This window comes from Mytilus edulis, chromosome 3, assembly GCF_963676685.1.
Source record: "Mytilus edulis chromosome 3, xbMytEdul2.2, whole genome shotgun sequence".
Classification (NCBI taxonomy): Eukaryota; Metazoa; Mollusca; class Bivalvia; order Mytilida; family Mytilidae; genus Mytilus; species Mytilus edulis.
In genome coordinates, this window is record NC_092346.1 from 99,070,200 (window position 1) to 99,088,869 (window position 18,670).

The window sequence follows — 18,670 nt, forward strand, 5'->3', positions numbered from 1 at the left end:
GCCTATTCATACACGGTTAGTAGTGGTGTTACGTCCCTTTATATTCCATACTAGGTAAAAGGGATGCGGGTCTTATTTCATACAAGGTTAGTAGTGGTGTTACTTCCCTTTATAAAAACAAAACGGTACTGAGAAAAAAATCTTAAAGGTTTCAACAGAAGAAGAAATTGATGATTAAGATGGAAATAAATTCATAAAACGCATTTAAACCTAACAAGTTGTTATTGTTGGCATCTGCTTTTGTAGGATCTATGGAAGTCGCTAGTTTCTCAATGCTAACAGTATTGAATACTTGCTCATTTTGATAGTTCACTAGTCTAAATTTCACATGTTAAGATAGTCGGTAAGATAAATTCGTTACATAGTGTGCTAGTGACGTAATACGGTATATTTGGGGTCAATAAATTCCATATGGGGTATTAGGTCACTAGCACACTATGTAACTAATAATACATTCTTCATCAACAGGCAGGTTTGAGAACAATACTTTAATCATAAAATTTACCCAAGTCTAAAAAGGTGGTTACCATATTAAAATCATTATCATTATTATCATTATAATTATTTTTATTATTAGTATTATTTCTTATTCAATTTAACACACTATGCTACAATTACATTCCCCAAATACCAAATGTACGTATGTATCAACATCATATGTTATAAGATACATTAAGTTCCGATATTTCATTAATAGATAAATGTATTTCAATTTGCAATGTTGTCTGTTTTTAGTTTAAATCCACAATTAAAATTAAAATGATATATTGTAATTCAAAAGAATCCGTTATTTTAAAATTAAACATTGATCTTCAATTTGTACTTCGTTTTGTTTGTTCGTTTTCATATCAACATTATAAATATTTTTAACTGTGTTTGAATTTAATATTAGTCTTTATCTTTACACATTGATTCAATTAATAACAAATAGTAAGTATGTCCATATTGAAAAAAATCAGATGAAAGATATCAATGTACATTCAAACTCATGGTCTAAATAAAACCTGACAACACCATGGCTTTAACAGAAAGTGACCAATAGATAATCAATCGAAAACACAACACGACATAGGAAAACTGAAGACTGAGCAACACAAACCACACAAAAACCTGAGGTGATCTCAGGTACGCCGGAAAGATAAGCAGATTGTCTTCCTAGTGTTGCACTCCTGTGTTGCAAATTAAAGTACACAATCGGTAATAAGTCTAATTCGGCAGGTGTCATCCAGGTCAAAGGTGTCTGGATTGTAGATACGATAATTGAAACATAGTTTCTATTATATGTTAAGCGGATAATCCATAAGGGTCAATACATTCATGATGTCGTCCGTAAAAAGAACGATAGGATGATTTGAATTTCACCATTTGAAACTCCTGGTTAAAAAGCTTCCTTGTGAGCAGCAATCCACTTTCAAAGAAATCATTATAGGCAATAGAAGTGTTTGAAAATCATAACAACTGGGAGATATAAGGACTCTTGCATTCTGACAATTCACTCAATGTTTGACAATTTCAGATAAAGGCACCATGTGTGTTAGTAAAAAAGGATATAAAACATTGCAAAGCATATTGATCAGTACAACAGACAACTAACAAACCATGAGAAAATATATGTACCAACAACATAGAAAAACACTTCCACTGCATTTAATTTGACTTTTCAAAGGTTCATCATATTGTGGAGCAACAAAGATATACAAGCAACGGTGAACAACACATCTACCTCAGATAGCTAAACGTAAACGTAATAAAGGCATAAAGCTAAGCCAGGTGGACCAATACAGATATACAAACAGCAAAGAACAAAACATCCACCTCATATAATTTGACGCAGTAAAGGCACAACATATGCGAATTTTACCTTCACAGTTGCCCATTAACACGTATATATGTCGTAAAAGTAAAAGAAATTCACAATACCAATTAGTCGAAAACACACTGGCAAACATCAATTGCCAAAAAACTGAAAACGACGATGAGACAAACAATAGTACACAAAACACAACATAACAGAAAACTAATAACCGATCAAAACATGAGGTGATCTCTGGTTGTCCAGAATAAAGCAGATAAAGCACCTGTCCTGTTGCTCAAATACATAATAAAACATAAAGGTATTGCTACCATACCTTACCTAGACAATGACAGACGAATCATAATCTTATACTGTAGTTCAACGACAGAACACCCAAATACAACACTCCTTGCAGGCATCATAAGGTCCCCTCATAATATTTAAATGAAATCGGTAGTAATTATAAGAGGCAACAAACTTTTTATAGTTGTCAGACCATTGCATGTGTTTCATATTTTATATATATATGAAAGTAGTTATCATTATCCCTTTACATTTTAGTATTTGTTATTCAGTAAAAAATGTATACTAAAAAAATTGTGACTTTTTAGAAGATATGTCATAACTATTTAAAATAAAAAGAATTATTAAAATTCAAATTTGATGAATGAAATATCGCTTTCTTACATTTAAAAAAATACGGCAATTCAATGATAAACCTTTTATTTCAATGTTCTAAAGCATTTTTTTTCATAATGGAACACAATAATATTACACCATTTTGTTAAATTAAGCAATGTTTGCTATAATGATATTTTATTTGAGATTATATCTCTTATTGAATAAATATCTGTTTATTTGGTGTGACGCAGCAATACCATTTTTGAAGGTTAATATCGTGTCAAAAATGATTTTGTAGGTTAGATTTTTAAATATTAATTAAAAATTTTGAAAATATGCGTACTTTGTCTTTACTTTTCAATAAACGTACAAAAATGTGCATTGTTAAAAAATTGAGTCTATTAAATTGAAACCTTTGATTTTATTATTTGATTACCATTTTCGAGCGGAATCAAAGGAAAAAAGCAATCCATATGATGAATGGCCGAAACTAATATGAATTAGACGTTGTAATCTAGCCTTATTATTTACGTTTTACGTCGTGAGACTGAATTAAGATGTACATGTAAAACAAAGGTTAACGTCGATGTACATGTGTAGATCAATGATAAACGCAGATGTTCATAAAATCAAAGGTTGACGTAGTTGTTCATGTCGTAGATGTACATGTAGATCAATGGTAAACGTAGATGTTCATGAAATCAAAGGTTGACGTAGTTGTGTATGTATATCAATGGTTAGCGTAGATGTACATGTAGATAAATGATAAACGTAAATATACATGAAGATAAAAGAGGGACGAAAGATACCAAAGGGACAGTCAAACTCATAAATCTAAAACAAACTGACAACGTCATGGCTAAAAATAAAAAAGACAAACAGAAAAACAGAAAAACAATAGTACACACGACACAACATAGAAAACTAAAGAATAAACAACACGAACCCCACCAAAAACTAGGGGTGATCTCAGGTGCTCCGGAAGGGTAAGCAGATCCTGCTCCACATGTGGCACCCGTCGTGTTGCTTAAGTGATTACAAATCCGGTAAATAGTCTAATTCGGTAGGTCATATTCATGAAAGGGAAGGGGATTGTAGTTACGACGTAAGGAACATATCCGATATCATTTGTGAAACGGTTATTCCATAACGGTCAACCAACTCGTGATGGTGTCCGTAAAATTTACGAAGGGATGATTTCAACTTCACCATTTGGAACTCTTGGTTTAATAGCTTCCTTGTGAGCAGCAAATCATGATAGGAAATGCAAGCACGGGAATATCGTATCAATTGGGAGATATATACCCCGTATGCAGGTGCTGCTGGAATGTTGCTACTTAGAAATGGAAAGTTCACAATTGGAAAGCTGAAATCATCTCTTTTGTCGTAAAGTTTTGTTTTCAACCGACCCTCATTGTCAATTTCTAGATGTAAGTCAAGATATGAACCGACTTAACTGTATCTGTAGTATCCTTTATCTCTAGTTCGATTGGATAGATGCGTTCCACATAGTCACCAAATTTTGAATTGTTTAGTGAAAGAACATCATCTATATAGCGGAAAGTAGAGTTAAAGGATATTGCTAACTTCTTATCTTTTAAATGCAATTCCACATGTAAAAAAGTTAAAAAAAAGAATTTACGAGATCGACAAACTGTACTACAAAAATAAAACTATACTACACTCCAACTCTTAAGAGACTGGGAATGCTTATTCATTTATGAAGCCATTCGAAACATTGCGTAAAACTAAACATTGAATACAAAATTAATCGGCAAATACAATGAACATTAAGATTAAGATATCCTTAAAGATAGCTACAATTACATGTGCATTTTGCAATTCAATAAAAATGCACTATTTTGCAACACCAACTTGAAGTAATGTTTCGTTATATTAAAAGCATTAAAAAAATCAATTTACCGTGAATTAAATAATGTAGACATCCACTATAGTGAAACATGTAGTATTGGATGCAATTTCCCTTTTCACTTGATTTTGTTCGTTACACACTAATTCATATTAAAAAATTCATGATCAAGCGGAGGAGAATAAATGATTCGGTTTGCAGTCATGCAAATCACAATACAAAGTTTATAGTTATATTTTTAAACATTGGATATATGTTGTTAAAATCATAATTTAAAAGAAAAACAATTTTTAGTTCATGATAATTTACAGTGGATTTAATCATGCTGAATAAATTCATTATCATTAACCACTATAGATCATGATATGGTCAGCTGACCTCTTTATATATGTAAATTTTAGTACTAACAAGCATAGACCTCCTCAGTTCAAGACAATTTAAGTAAATTAACTTTTAGTCATTAGCTGTACTGTATTCACGACCTCTTCGTCGACGATGGTTGACTTTCCGCTGTATATAATCCACCAGCTGTTAATAATCTGACAAACTTGTTTAGCGTCACTGATAAGTACTTTACTCCACGTCTAATGGAATTCAACATTTCAATCCTGGTATTTAAGATGAGTTTATTTTATATCTTTCCCGTCGATATATTTGAAAAAAATCGCATGTCAATTAACAATTTTATAAATATCTCACATGTGTTATTTTCGTTATCAACGGTGTGATGTGGCCTAATATTTACTCTGATTATTAGACTTTTACTGTGTGTGTTCATGAAAAAGGGATATGCATCTCGCCTGGTATTGTCATAAAAGAACAAGATCTCTAAGCAGATAATTAAAAAGGAGAAACAACTTTTGGCAACCTACATTTAAACAGAAACTGTCTAAAAATCATAAATGAAACAGATTCCATATCCGTATTTTATATCTCGCGCAGTTAGATGTTTCCCCTCTTCTACAACAAACAACATCAACCATTCTTAGTAAATCTCTATCTTAATGAATGTCACACCTAACTAATCAAATTTTTACTGTAATGATCAATTTTAAGTCAATAGCCGAACATTCGTATGATTCGGTATTGAATAGTAAAATATAAAAATTATTTCCTTAACTCCCTCAGGAAAATTGACTCTAGTTTGGTTGCTGTTAAAATGTTAAGGTCTTTTTCGTCATACAGATATCTTGATTATGCTTTACATGATTAAAAAAACTGATTGTAAAGTAAATTAATATTAGTTTATTAAACCAGGAAAATAATAATATTATTATGAATTATGAGAAATGCTTATGAACAAGTAGTTGTTGCTGAATGGCTCTTGTTTTATAAAAACTAGAAAGAAAAAGAAATGTGTCTAATTTTATTTGCAAATTTGATTACTTTATACAACAACTTTTAAATAAATGGGTATCTAATTTCTGTTTCGTCGATACGCCCCATATCTCTCATACATACACAATATGTTCGACGCATTATTTCAAGGCCAATCAATCACCTGGCATATGATTGTTTATGATAGTATGTTTACCTATAAATTAAAGAATGTACATAGACATACGATATTTTGTAACTCTGAGTTAATTTCTCTGGCGTGCAACGTTTTATTCACCTATACAATGCAAACGAAACATAAGTCAAACATCTTATGTTGGCACCAGAAGTTAAAAAAAACCATATCATTATATGTATTTGCGTGATCTTTATTAAGTATGTACCATTATATGTCTATCCAGTACTAATAGACTGACATCTTAAGATATGCAGGTCGGAAAAAGAAAAGAACAGAACCTGATATTTTAAAAGCAAGCAAAGCAAAATGACAGAAATGATATGTTGTCATATGTAATATAATTTTATAAAACGCCGACCTTGAAACACGATGACGTTTAAAAAACGAGAATATAAGATAAGATATAAAACTATGAAAATAATCTATCATTATGAATTTCACGTTGCTCGAGCAGTACATGTACTTATGAACAAGTGGTTGTTGCTGATTTGCTCTTGTTTTATAAAAACTGTATGTACACAGTTATATGAATTCCTAAACAATAAAAAATATCGCTCAGTCAAGTTTCAGACAAGGTCATTCGTGCCAAACAGCGCTAACTAAACTAATTGACGAATGGTTAAAATATTTAGATAATGGAGAAATAGTTGGTACAGTGTTTTAAGATTTCCGTAAGGCTTTTGACCTTATTAACCATGCCATACTTTCAGAAAAGTTAAAATTTTATCATATTGGGGAACATATGATAGATTGGATAAAATTATATTTGTCTGAAAGACAACAAAAAGTCCAATTCGTTAACATTAAATCTGATAAATCGTTTGTAAAGTATGGAGTGCCTCAAGGTTCAATTTTAGGTCCTCTGTTAATTTTAATATATATAAATGATTTACCACTTCATGTTAAACAATCCAACATGGATTTATATGCTGATGATTCAACATTGCATTTTAATGATAAAAACATTGAAAATATAAACAGCATATTGCAAAATGATTTAATTGCTATACAATCTTGGTGTTGCAATAACAGTACGAAAATCAATGCACAAAAAACTAAGTGTATAAAATTGGGTTCAAAACAAAAACTTACAGAACTATCAGAATTATGTGTTACCGTCAATGAAACTTGTATTGAGAATGTCCATTCTTTCAAATAACTTGGAATTGACATTGATGAAAATTTAAGCTGGGAAGATCATATTGATCGTATATGTAAGATTATATCATCTAAAATATCACTTTTATATAAAATCAAAGTATATTTGCCAACACACAAGGCAACTATTTTATAATGCATATATTCTACCATATATAGACTATTGTAGTTCAGTTTGGGAAAATTTATTACAAACAGATTCAGATAGAATCATAAAACTTCAAAAAAGAGTAGCAAGAATTATACTGAAATGCGATATTTCTATTTTATTCTGATTTCATGTTTTCATCTTTAAAATGGCTATCTTTTACCAAAAAAATTAAATACCAACAATCAATTCTAATGTATAAAATTGTAAATGGACTAACACCTGATTACTTAGCAATGCTAAATATTGATGATGTGCAACACCACAACTTACGATCTGTCTCTATTAATGATTTTTTTGTTCCAAGACCAAATACATTTATTTTTTATATCTTTTCATTATTCTGCAACCAACGTATGGAATAATTTACCACTTGAAATAAAGAATGTCGTATTGTGGAATTATTCAAGAAACATTGTTATAATCATTATCTTGACAATGATATGACAGTCAAATAATTTGTTTTCCTTTAACAAAACTTTATCAAATATTGCCATTTATTACCATTTGTATATTTGAATAATTGAATTGTGTATATGCTAGTAATATATATTGTATTTTAATGTATGCATGTTTAAATGTTAACTTTATGCATGTATTTTGTTTGAGGGCCTCAATGAAAATTAGACTAGTTCTAATTGAGTTACCCTCTTTAAATAAGGAATTTATTATAATTATTATTATTACATTGAATTCCTTAGTAATCACGAGTGCTTGACCGGTTTCAGAGATGACGACGTCTGCGACCTATCGACTTATCACTTATCAACACGACAGATGTTTTATAATTATGGACCAGGACACGCTTTTCTTTGGATTTGGTGAATTTCGTGTTGCTCAGTCTTTAGTTTTCTATATTGTCTCTCCTTTATCTTTTGCTATGGCGCTGTTAATATAAAAAAAAATAACATGAGGTATATTGCAAATGGGAAAATCTAAAAATATACAAAATGACACATAAATTAACAACTATTGATCACAGAACGGCCTCTATTAATGAGTAAAACCCCTGCATATCACATAGTCAGCTATAAAAGGCCTTTAAATGAAAAACTTTTCAAACAAGAAAACTCTCGGCTTAATTCATGCATGTACAAAATAATGAACGAAAAACAATGTGGTTCTCGTTTCTTGATAAGATAAAAGATATAGATAAGACCGTTGGTTTTACTGTTGGAAAGATTTTATACTAGTCATTTGTGGGGCCATTTATAACTTGCAGTTCATTGTGTGCCAAGGCTCCGTGTTTGACCTATAATTGTTTACTTTCGCAAACTGTGACTTGGCACTCATATACTACATCTTCTTGTGACAGACATATACATAATGTGGCGCGGTTAAACTAGTTTTTAGCAAGCAAACCCTTCCCTAACCTGTGACAGGGGTGTAACAGTACAACATAAGCGCTTAGCTTATCAGATCGATACAAAGCATACGCACATCAGTTGGTATGAGACATTTTCTGTAGAATGGTGAGAGAATGATATATTATTTAAACTTATATGATTGCCTATTGATTTGTATAGTAATGTTTCGAAATTCCTTCATTTTGTTATTTCCAGTATAATGCGTTCTGACAAACCAAATTATGTAAGTTTATAGATATAATAATTAGAACTGCAATTTAGATAAGATAGAAACTTTTTAAATGAAATCCTTTTCATAAATATGAGTTTGCTTTCGTTCGTTTTCCTCGTAGAGTAAACGTCCACGTGGATTCCCACAGTAAAATGTACTTTGACAAAAGGTAAATCGTTGAATTAATTATCGCACACATTTCTATTTATCATATTCTTCTGACATAAAAGCAAAATGTTTAGATTTAAAATTTATATTAGAATCCGTTAATCAAAGTAATCATTTTGGGACATGCTTCATTATTTTCAAAGAAAATAATTTCTTACACATTTATAGTTACTATTCATTATTAAAATGTAACTCTTTTGCAAAAAAGACAAATTAAAAATTTCAATGAACATCACATGTGTGATTTTTACAATTTTCAAAAATATCGTTTAAAAAGAATGAATTTCAGAGTGAACATTTACAAAAAATTTTTAAAAGTTGAAATAGCGATAAATTAATAAATATCAATGTATTTCTTATTTCTCATTGAGTATAACATAACAACATCGAGACTTAAAGGGAAAGAAATATGTTAACATATCCTATAACATAACAACATCGAGTCTTACAGGGAAAGAAATATGATAACATATCCTATAGTTTTCAATCGTGCAGGATACACTAGTGTTGTGAAGTATATTCAACACCAACATATTATACAGCAGTTTTATATACAGATTACAAACATATACTGTTGCACACTCGCACTATAAACAGAACTACAAACACAAGACACGGCACAAAACTTAAAAGCGTGTAACACGAAATGTCTTTAGAGTTTAAAGTTGACACTCCAAATGTCCTTATTTCATATGCAAAATAAAGAGAAGGACTAACCCTTATAAGTCTTTGTATGAATTTATAATTATACATTACTAGACACGTCGTTTACTTTGCAAATTACAAAAGACAATTACATAATATATTTGGCAGTTGTTTTAATATCGTCGAGCGGTTGTTTTTGTTTTAAGGTTGGAAGGACCCTACTAATTTAGTTTTCCCTAGAGTGTAGTAATAATATGAAATTTCCATTTTGCCCTAAAGGAACTACATTAAGTCTTTCATTTACAGTGACGAAGCATGTTTTTCAGATTAATAGGCAAGGCACATTTCTGAAAATTCTATTATTGTCATATATAGGAAAAACGTTTGTATATTGCAAAAAAGTAAACTAGTCATTTGAGATCTAAAACTTCCCTGTTTTCCTGTCGAGTAAAGAATTTATATATGTTGTAATGTTTCATTTCTAAAATTACCATATGCATCTTTCTCATAATAAGTTTAAACATTTTAAAGATCTATAAGATATAAATATTTAATTTATATAATAGGGCATATTATTTTCGATAAATTAAGAAACACAATTTGGGTACATGTTGAATATACTTATGTCTTTAGGGTGTCGTCTCATCAATTTTAATTCGCTATTAGGACAACCCTATAATTTTCTTAAAATTCGTGTGTCAATAAACCATTAGGATTTGCTACAAATATGTATATAACTTATTTAATCATATACACTTACCCGTATTTAGTATGAATACAAACACGTAAACACTCATTCTCCGTTTGCATTCTTAATTGTACTTGTATCAAATAGCAAACGTTTAGTTCACAATATATCACGTTTTATAGAATGTAACTTCCTCTCTCATTGTGATGAAATAATATACTGTTTCACTTCAATTCTCGTATTTAATTTCAGTCTAGATGGGGGGGGGGGGGGGTAAACAAAAGTTGTGGGATGCTTGTAAGTGTATTTGACAATTACAACAGAACTAAATAAAAGCGTCATTTTGATAAATTAAGTAAGTGAAGCTTGTGTAACGTGTCTCACTTAAATTTGAATCTATTCGTATCCGTTTTCACGGAATCTGGGATGCTTCATTGTCAATTTATAATAAGTTAACCCAACTCGGAATATTTTTTTTAACAAACAGACCAAACGTGGAAACTTTGAATCTAAACTACAAAGAAACAGCTTAATTATACGTAATTTTCTTTGTATTCAAAAGTCTAAAATGTAACTTCAATTTATCCTTAATGATTTTAACATTTAGATTCCAACGCTTTCGGTCAAACTTTAAAGCTTCATAAAACAAGAAAACAAGAACATATAGTATCAAAGAAACAAAATCTCCGAATCACTGAAGTCACCAAACATTTAAAAGCAACATATTTCAGGGACAGCGACCCAAATTGTTGTGTGAAATCAGAGCTACATATAAAAGAGGGACGAAAGATACCAAAGGGACAGTCAAACTCATAAATCTAAAACAAACTGACAACGCCATGGCTAAAAATGAAAAAGACAAACAGAAAAACAATAGTATACATGACACAACATAGAAAACTAAAGAATAAACAACACGAACCCCACCAAAAACTAGGGGTGATCTCAGGTGCTCCGGAAGGGTAAGCAGATCCTGCTCCACATGTGGCACCCGTCGTGTTGTTTATGTGATTACAAATCCGGTAAATAGTCTCATTCGGTAGGTCACATTCATGAAAGGGAAGGGGATTGTAGTTACGACGTAAGGAACATATCCGATATCATTTGTGAAACGGTTATTTCATAACGGTCAACCAACTCGTGATGGCGTCCGTAAAATTTACGAAGGGATGATTTCAACTTCACCATTTGGAACTCTTGGTTTAATAGCTTCCTTGTGAGCAGTAACCCTCTATCAAGAAAATCATGATAGGAAATGCAAGCACGGGAATATCGTATCAATTGGGAGATATATACCCCGTATGCAGGTGCTGCTGGAATGTTGCTACTTAGAAATGGAAAGTTCACAATTGGAAAGCTGAAATCATCTCTTTTGTCGTAAAGTTTAGTTTTCAATCTACCCTCATTGTCAATTTCTAGATGTAAGTCAAGATATGAAGCCGACTTAACTGTATCTGTAGTATCCTTTATCTCCAATTCGATGGGATAGATGCGTTCCACATAGTCACCAAATTTTGAATTGTTTAGTGAAAGAACGTCATCTATATAGCGGAAAGTGGAGTTAAAGGATATTGCTAACTTCTTATCTTTCTTCCTAAGAAGTTCCTGCATGAAGTCAGCCTCATAATAATAAAGAAACAAGTCGGCAAGTAGAGGGGCACAGTTTGTTCCCATTGGGATGCCGACAGTCTGGTTTACAAACGGTTTTTGTGTCATGCTAGTTTTAATTCAGCATTATTTTTTAATCTGTTTTTAACACGTTAACAACCTAATCAACAACAAAAAACGTTATCAATTGCAGCATATTCTAGTGAAAGCCAGCATTGTACTATGGTAAATTGTAACGAAAATCGAATCATGTAGATTTCTTTAAAACAATGACACTTAAACATTCCCTGTATGGCTTATCTCAGTTAATCTGCCTTACTTCTGTGCAGAAAATGTATATTAAAACTATTTTTGCTTCAAATAATTTAGTTTTATTTGATTAAACTGCTAACATTTACCTAATTGAAATAAATAAAACAAGTATTTGGACAGCAGTCCTATTAGGTGTCTCTTTTTTATTTCGATATTTCAGTTTCAGTTTCACATGAAATATTCACCTACAAAACATTATTATGAAATAATTATTTATAAAATTCATTTAGGACAGAAGTTTTTATGTCAAAGCTAGAACTTTTTAAACCATTCACTCATATTATAGTAAGTCCTTATTATTTAAATTTCATTAAAAAGACAATAATTAACTTGAGTTGGTAAGTATTACTTTTTTATTTCACAGAACTCACCGCAAACAAACAACCCTTCACTGAAGCAAATTGTTGAAATATATTACCAGTTGATAAGTTTTTGGGAAAAGAATTCAAACTGCAATATGGTAAAGTGTTTTAGTTGTTTTCTCTCAATCGATTTATGACTTTCGAACCGCTGTATACTACTGTTGCCTTTATTAAGTCATTGTAATTATTATACTCATAAGCCTACTGGATAAGCCCAGTCAGTATCTAAAATAAAGTGTTATATAAGTATAGTAGTGTACTTGAATACCTTTATATCTGGTATATAAATAATATTAACAATTCCGCAATTGTTTTAAAGTAATACATTATATCTAAATAATTTTTTATCATTTATTTAGATACATCGAAACACAATATATTTTACATCTACTATTTATCTAATTTATCAATATAATCTGAAAAATACTTAAAATAAAATAAAAACCTAACGATAAATGTTAAAGGTTCCGAAGATATAGTATCCTAAATGTTATACCAAAAGACAAACCCACTATAGAAAATCAATTGTAGTATTGAGATTTAATTGCGTGATTTACAAACAAACGTGGCTTATTACCTTGATATATTGTGTGTTATTAAACAATAAACAATTGTTATCTTTTTTCATCATATGGGCAACACATAAAATCGATATCAGGTGTTATGGTCAAATGGGGAGACTGTCAGGGTCGATTTAAGTTCAGACGTTTAAATTGTAAATTTAATCAAACAAATTTGAAGTCATTTTTCCGTGAGTGATAAGGGAAATCATTACGTTATATAAAACAAAATTTATGAAATTGGGTAAATTTACTTTTTACATTTTCTATTTTATGACACTGATTGGTAAAACGTTCAGCAGTTTATATGATCATTATGCTATATTGTGACGTTACACTATTGTTTCAGCTAAAAGTGTAAGTTTTGCACCATTAAAACGTTTAAACCAGATACCATTGTTTGTACCTGTCCTCAGTCAGGAATCTGATGTTTAGTAGTTGTCGTTTGTTTGAGTGGTTGATAAGTGTTTCTCGTTTCTTGTTTTCTATATAGATTAGACTCATGATTTTTCAGTTTGAATGGTTTAACACTTTTTTTGGGGCCCTTTCTGTTTGGCTTGAGCCACGGCTCCGTGTTGAAGAACGTTATTTTGACCTATAATGTTGGTTTTTTTTTATAAATTGTGACTTGGATGGACTTGTCTCATTGGCACTCATATCACATCTATATAATTTATATAGATTAAGGTAAAAACTTATCTAAAGACTGCAGTTGTTATAAAATAGTTAGTTTGTATGTATGCTGGAGTTGGGTTTTTTTTTGTTGCACTTCAGTGTTCCTGTTGTTCTTTTGTATTCCTCTTATAGCTGATGTGTTCCCTTAGTTTAGTTTTTTTTTCTAAATCGATTGATTACTTTTGAACAGAGGTATACTACTTTTGCCTTTATAGATATGTATCCCAAAGGAATAGAAATGAGCGATATGAGCTATTACAATTCTAAAAGGGGCTGGGGTTCAATGTATTACAACAGAGACATAGTACACATACCACCTAAATTGATATAGCACAGTATGATTTGAACTGGTATAAATATTTTTTTTCAAAGTTGACGATGGTTGAGTAATTAAAAAGACCCTCCGTATTTATACTGTCCAAAATGAATAGCACTGTGTGACGTAATCTGATATGAATTTCGATTTTCAGAGTTGACGCAGGTAAAGAAGTTATAAAAGAGACTGCGTAGTTAAACAACATAACAGAACAGTACTGCATGATTACAAATACCCCTGTTCGTTGATTCCGTTGGGTTTCAGTTTGTTTATCCAAAATCTTTCCCGAGATATTCTATCCTTCCTAGACAAAGCAGTATTGTGGTCAATAATGATAAAAGTCAGTCGATTGAGATATTTCTCAGTGTGCCCTGGTGATTCCAACTGTCGATTGAAAGGAAGGTCTGGCTTACATGCATGATCATTACGAAGGTCGTTCATACGGTTGTGAATTAGCTGTTCTGATTCACTGACAAATTGTTTACTATATGTATACTATGGAAGGTACACAGTATTTGCAAATAACAGTGCAAAATACGGTTATTTCGTACCAGTGGATTGACTGATGAAAGTCTGGGTATTCAGTATTTTTTTGCAAGTCAGACTTCCTTTGTTTCGATGATATAACCTTTGTTATATTAAGCACTTTATTCTTAAAATAATACTAGAACTGCTTTTGATAATCGTATTATTACATTCGTTTCTTCTTTAACCACGGTTTGATATTCGGATATAGATTAAGATTACACATTGTTTATCATTATTTATTTAAACTGGCCAGAAAAGGAGTTTGTAACTTCAAAATGTAATGTGTTATGATTTCTATTAGAAAATTTAGTAACACACTCAATGAATTAACTTAATGTGCACCATAAATTAACTTGATGTATAACATTACATTTGAAGATTTTTTTTTAATGTTAACTTAACAAAGGCACAGTTTATAATCGAAATCATAAATCAAAATTAACTTTCATATTTGTCTGATAATTTCTAAATAATATACAAAATTCTAAATACTTGTTAAATGTAGTGTCATAAAAATGTAATATATTGAATTTTAAAATTTTATAGGGAATAAATGTGTTGTTAGATTCTTCCATTATATACCGTATTTACAAAAAGTACGCCAAATATTTTCAATTGTATTCGTTTCAATCAAAGAGAGAGGTTGAAGATGATAAATCCAGCTGTTTAGGTATTTGCATATTTGAGAATCATTCTGTTTACTGAAAACATAATGTCATTAAGTTCATTTTATTGTGGTTGTGTGTTATTTTTTAAATATAAAAATCATGAATTATCAATTCTTGTGAAAATTATAATTTTAAGAGATCCGATGAAAAGAATGTAAATACTTATCTGAATGACGTTATAATTAGTTTGATTTCAATATGAACTATTATTAGATTGTACATGTAGTTTAACAATTTTTATGTCTATCGCTAGTACGAGCATTCATAATTGAATGAAATATTTAGAAATATTGTGGATACATTTTTTTTCGCTGATACTTATTTTCGTGAACTGCTTAAACATAATATTTTCGTTGAAACTTGATTACGTGGCTTTACCAAATTCTGCAAACAATCCTATGAAAGATGAAAGCGTCATTCTTTTAAATGTGTGATTCTTCATTTTTCATGAATTTACAAAAATTTGTACCAAACGAATTAGTATAAGTAACCCATAGTATGACAAAATCAGGGGATTTAACTTCTACGGTTATTTTCATTGAGGATGCAAAACAAAACTGCCGAGGAAATTGGTCTGAACATTAGTCGATTACTAATGAAATAATGTCTCTTTTCTTTACAGAATTTAGAAGGAGGTATTTATTTGGCGCAATCGGATATTTTGTTGCACATTCAATTCTTCTTCTTTTGACACACTCCTTATTATGTTGTTCGTTCAATTTACAGTTTCACGGTGTGGAAACTGTACTGTGCGTTTTATAATATGTTTTAATTTACAGGGTTGATAATCTAATTTGTTTATATGTCTTATGTATACATGCTTAATGTTTTCGCTACAAAATAGTGAAACAGAAACATTATATATAGGAACATATGTGTACAGCAAACTTTTCATTTTGCAACTTGTTATTGTTTCGAATGGTAGAGTCCCGCTTGACAGTCTACCTATTGACTAAATAATTGCAAAACAATACAGTTCCTTTCTCACACTCTGTGCTCGTACTTCCTCATTCTGCACATGGAATCATTCACATCTGTGTTTCAAACTTAAATATTATATAAAATTATGATTTTCCAATTACTTTTTGTTTTTAAAAATTGCACCTCCAAAGAATTGTAAGAAAAATCTTCGGATCCGAATTATTAATAATTGGGAAAATTATGATAGTATACACCATATGCTATTTGAAGTAAAGTGAAATTTGTAACTAATTTTGCCACTTTACGTATAAAAAAAAATGTGTCTAGTCAACCAATTTTACTCAAATTCTCATATTTGATTTATAACAATGATAAACATTTATTCAAATTATAAAAAGTTTAAAATAAACAATTTACAGGGCATGGGCATGGAGTTCAATTATATATGTAGCGTCGTAAAGTGTGTATTTTAGTCTAGACTCCTTCTAATAAACCATCGAGTTGAACTCCGACGACTTCCAATGACCATATAAGCGATATAAACATAAATATAGATATAAATATAAATAGATATCGAAGTCGTGCAATTGGATTTGTCTAGGTTGGTTTAGTTTCATTTAATAGATTAAATATATATGTTAATCATCGTTTTTACCTATATAAGAATGATTATGTGTGGATTGAATCAGTCAATCAAATGATTAACCTTGGTCTAACTTTCAATGTTGACATTCTTTTCAATTAACTTTACACGGACAGTTCATGCGTTATCCATCTCTAGCTAAGGGCTTGAATTGAGGTTCACATGAATACGGAGTCAACGAGTTCGAATTATTCACTTGCAAGTGTATAGTTGATCATTAATTTGTCTTACCTTATTTTGACAAAATTGAAGCAGACCAGCTGCTAAAAGCAAATTATTATTTCACTTTTTAACGTTCATTAATGATTGAACCAAAGCAAATCATATTTTAGATTTTTTTCTATATATCTCTTAGCTAGTGCCTCTTTAAATTCAAGTGTTAAAATCAGAGGTGGTAAAAAAATATTGAATATTAAAGAGTTTAATGTTGAACATGTTCAAATATCAAAATGATTTTCAATGCTTCGTGTAACTGTTGAAGGCACTTTCATAGACAATTGTGAATTACAATATATTTGTAAAATTGAAGAAAGTCTGCAACCAAAGTCAACCTGTTGATGTTACTTCCGGGAGATCATTCTCTTTGGTTAAATATGTTTGTGATTTTTTTGGATGAAAACTCAAAACTAACCTAAATCGTCGAACATGCGGTTTTTAAAATTATCTCCAGGCGTTTATTATCTAATGACCTGTTTAGATATTAGTTTGGTAAAACTCTAAAGTACACTATGTACATATCGTTAAAATGAAAGAAAACAATGGCCTAGTGTAAAATTAATTCAGTTGAATCCTTCTTATTTGATTTAAACCGTTGATTTTCATTTGATGATGAGGAATCACAACGTCTTTCGAGTAAAATCATATACTACGTATGACAATATCCATTGTTACAATGTATTATATCTTATAATGCAATATAACAGGTTTTGAAACAAAACCTTACAAATATATAACAATGTGATTTTCAAACGTAATAATATATATTGACTTTAATTCTTGATCATTTACTCTTGCATCAACAACAATTCGTTCCTTCTTCATCCCGGCCAGATAAAAACAAATCGTGCGAGGTCATTTGGAACCTCTTTAACGAATTGACTTACTTCTAGACAAGTTGAAAATGCAATTATTTCAAAGCTTAGAAGCAATTCTGAAATGGTTAATCATTCATATATTTTTGTAGAAGAATGATTAACAGTAAAAATAGAGCCGCTTATTTTCAAGAGATCTTGCAAAAGATTTACGGGATATGTAAGAAAATATATATTACACTAACAAATGTATACTTCTTATTCTTGTGATCTTTAAGGTGGTACCCAACACTTTCACTAAAATTAATTTGGCTCGTTTAATTTTCATAAAATTTTGTCAAAGTTAAACAAAAATATAAAAATTTTAATTTTTTTGAACCAACCGTTTTGTCAGAAAAATTACACTGGTTATATAACAATTTGACAACCACCAATTTTGATCATTGAGAAGCTTAACATTCCTTTTACAACACAACGTAATTAAAAAATTTAGCTGACTTTACAGAGTTATCTCCCTGTAGTGTTAGGTACCACCTTAAAGTATCAAATGAAGCAATTTTATCCTCAGGAGTATCATTAGCTCAGTTGACAGTTCTTTGATCTATTTGACTCAAATTCTCATACTTGATTTATAACATAATAAAACGAATATCCAAATTACTAAAAGCCTTAAATAAACTAACAATGCACTGACTCGATAATATGTATCAGCATTTCGTGTGTGTTTTTGTTAAGACATTACGTTAACTCCGAAGACTGTCGACGGTCATCAAACTCGATATAATCATAAAAATATAAATTGACATACATAGATAGCGACCACGTGCCACTAGGTTTTCTTACAAACATTTGTGTTTAG

At 30.5% G+C, this 18,670-nt stretch overlaps 1 protein-coding gene across 2 annotated transcripts in view; it reads right to left on the minus strand.

The window, feature by feature from the left end:
• Positions 1-10,576, minus strand: part of LOC139517927 (A disintegrin and metalloproteinase with thrombospondin motifs 16-like) — an 81,087-nt gene extending 70,511 nt beyond the window's left edge. For both annotated transcript variants that reach the window (XM_071309479.1, XM_071309478.1), the window contains exon 1: positions 10,260-10,576. The gene's annotated coding sequence lies outside the window, so the exon portion shown is untranslated. The remainder of the gene's footprint in view (positions 1-10,259) is intronic.
• Between the last annotated feature and the right edge of the window lie 8,094 nt (positions 10,577-18,670).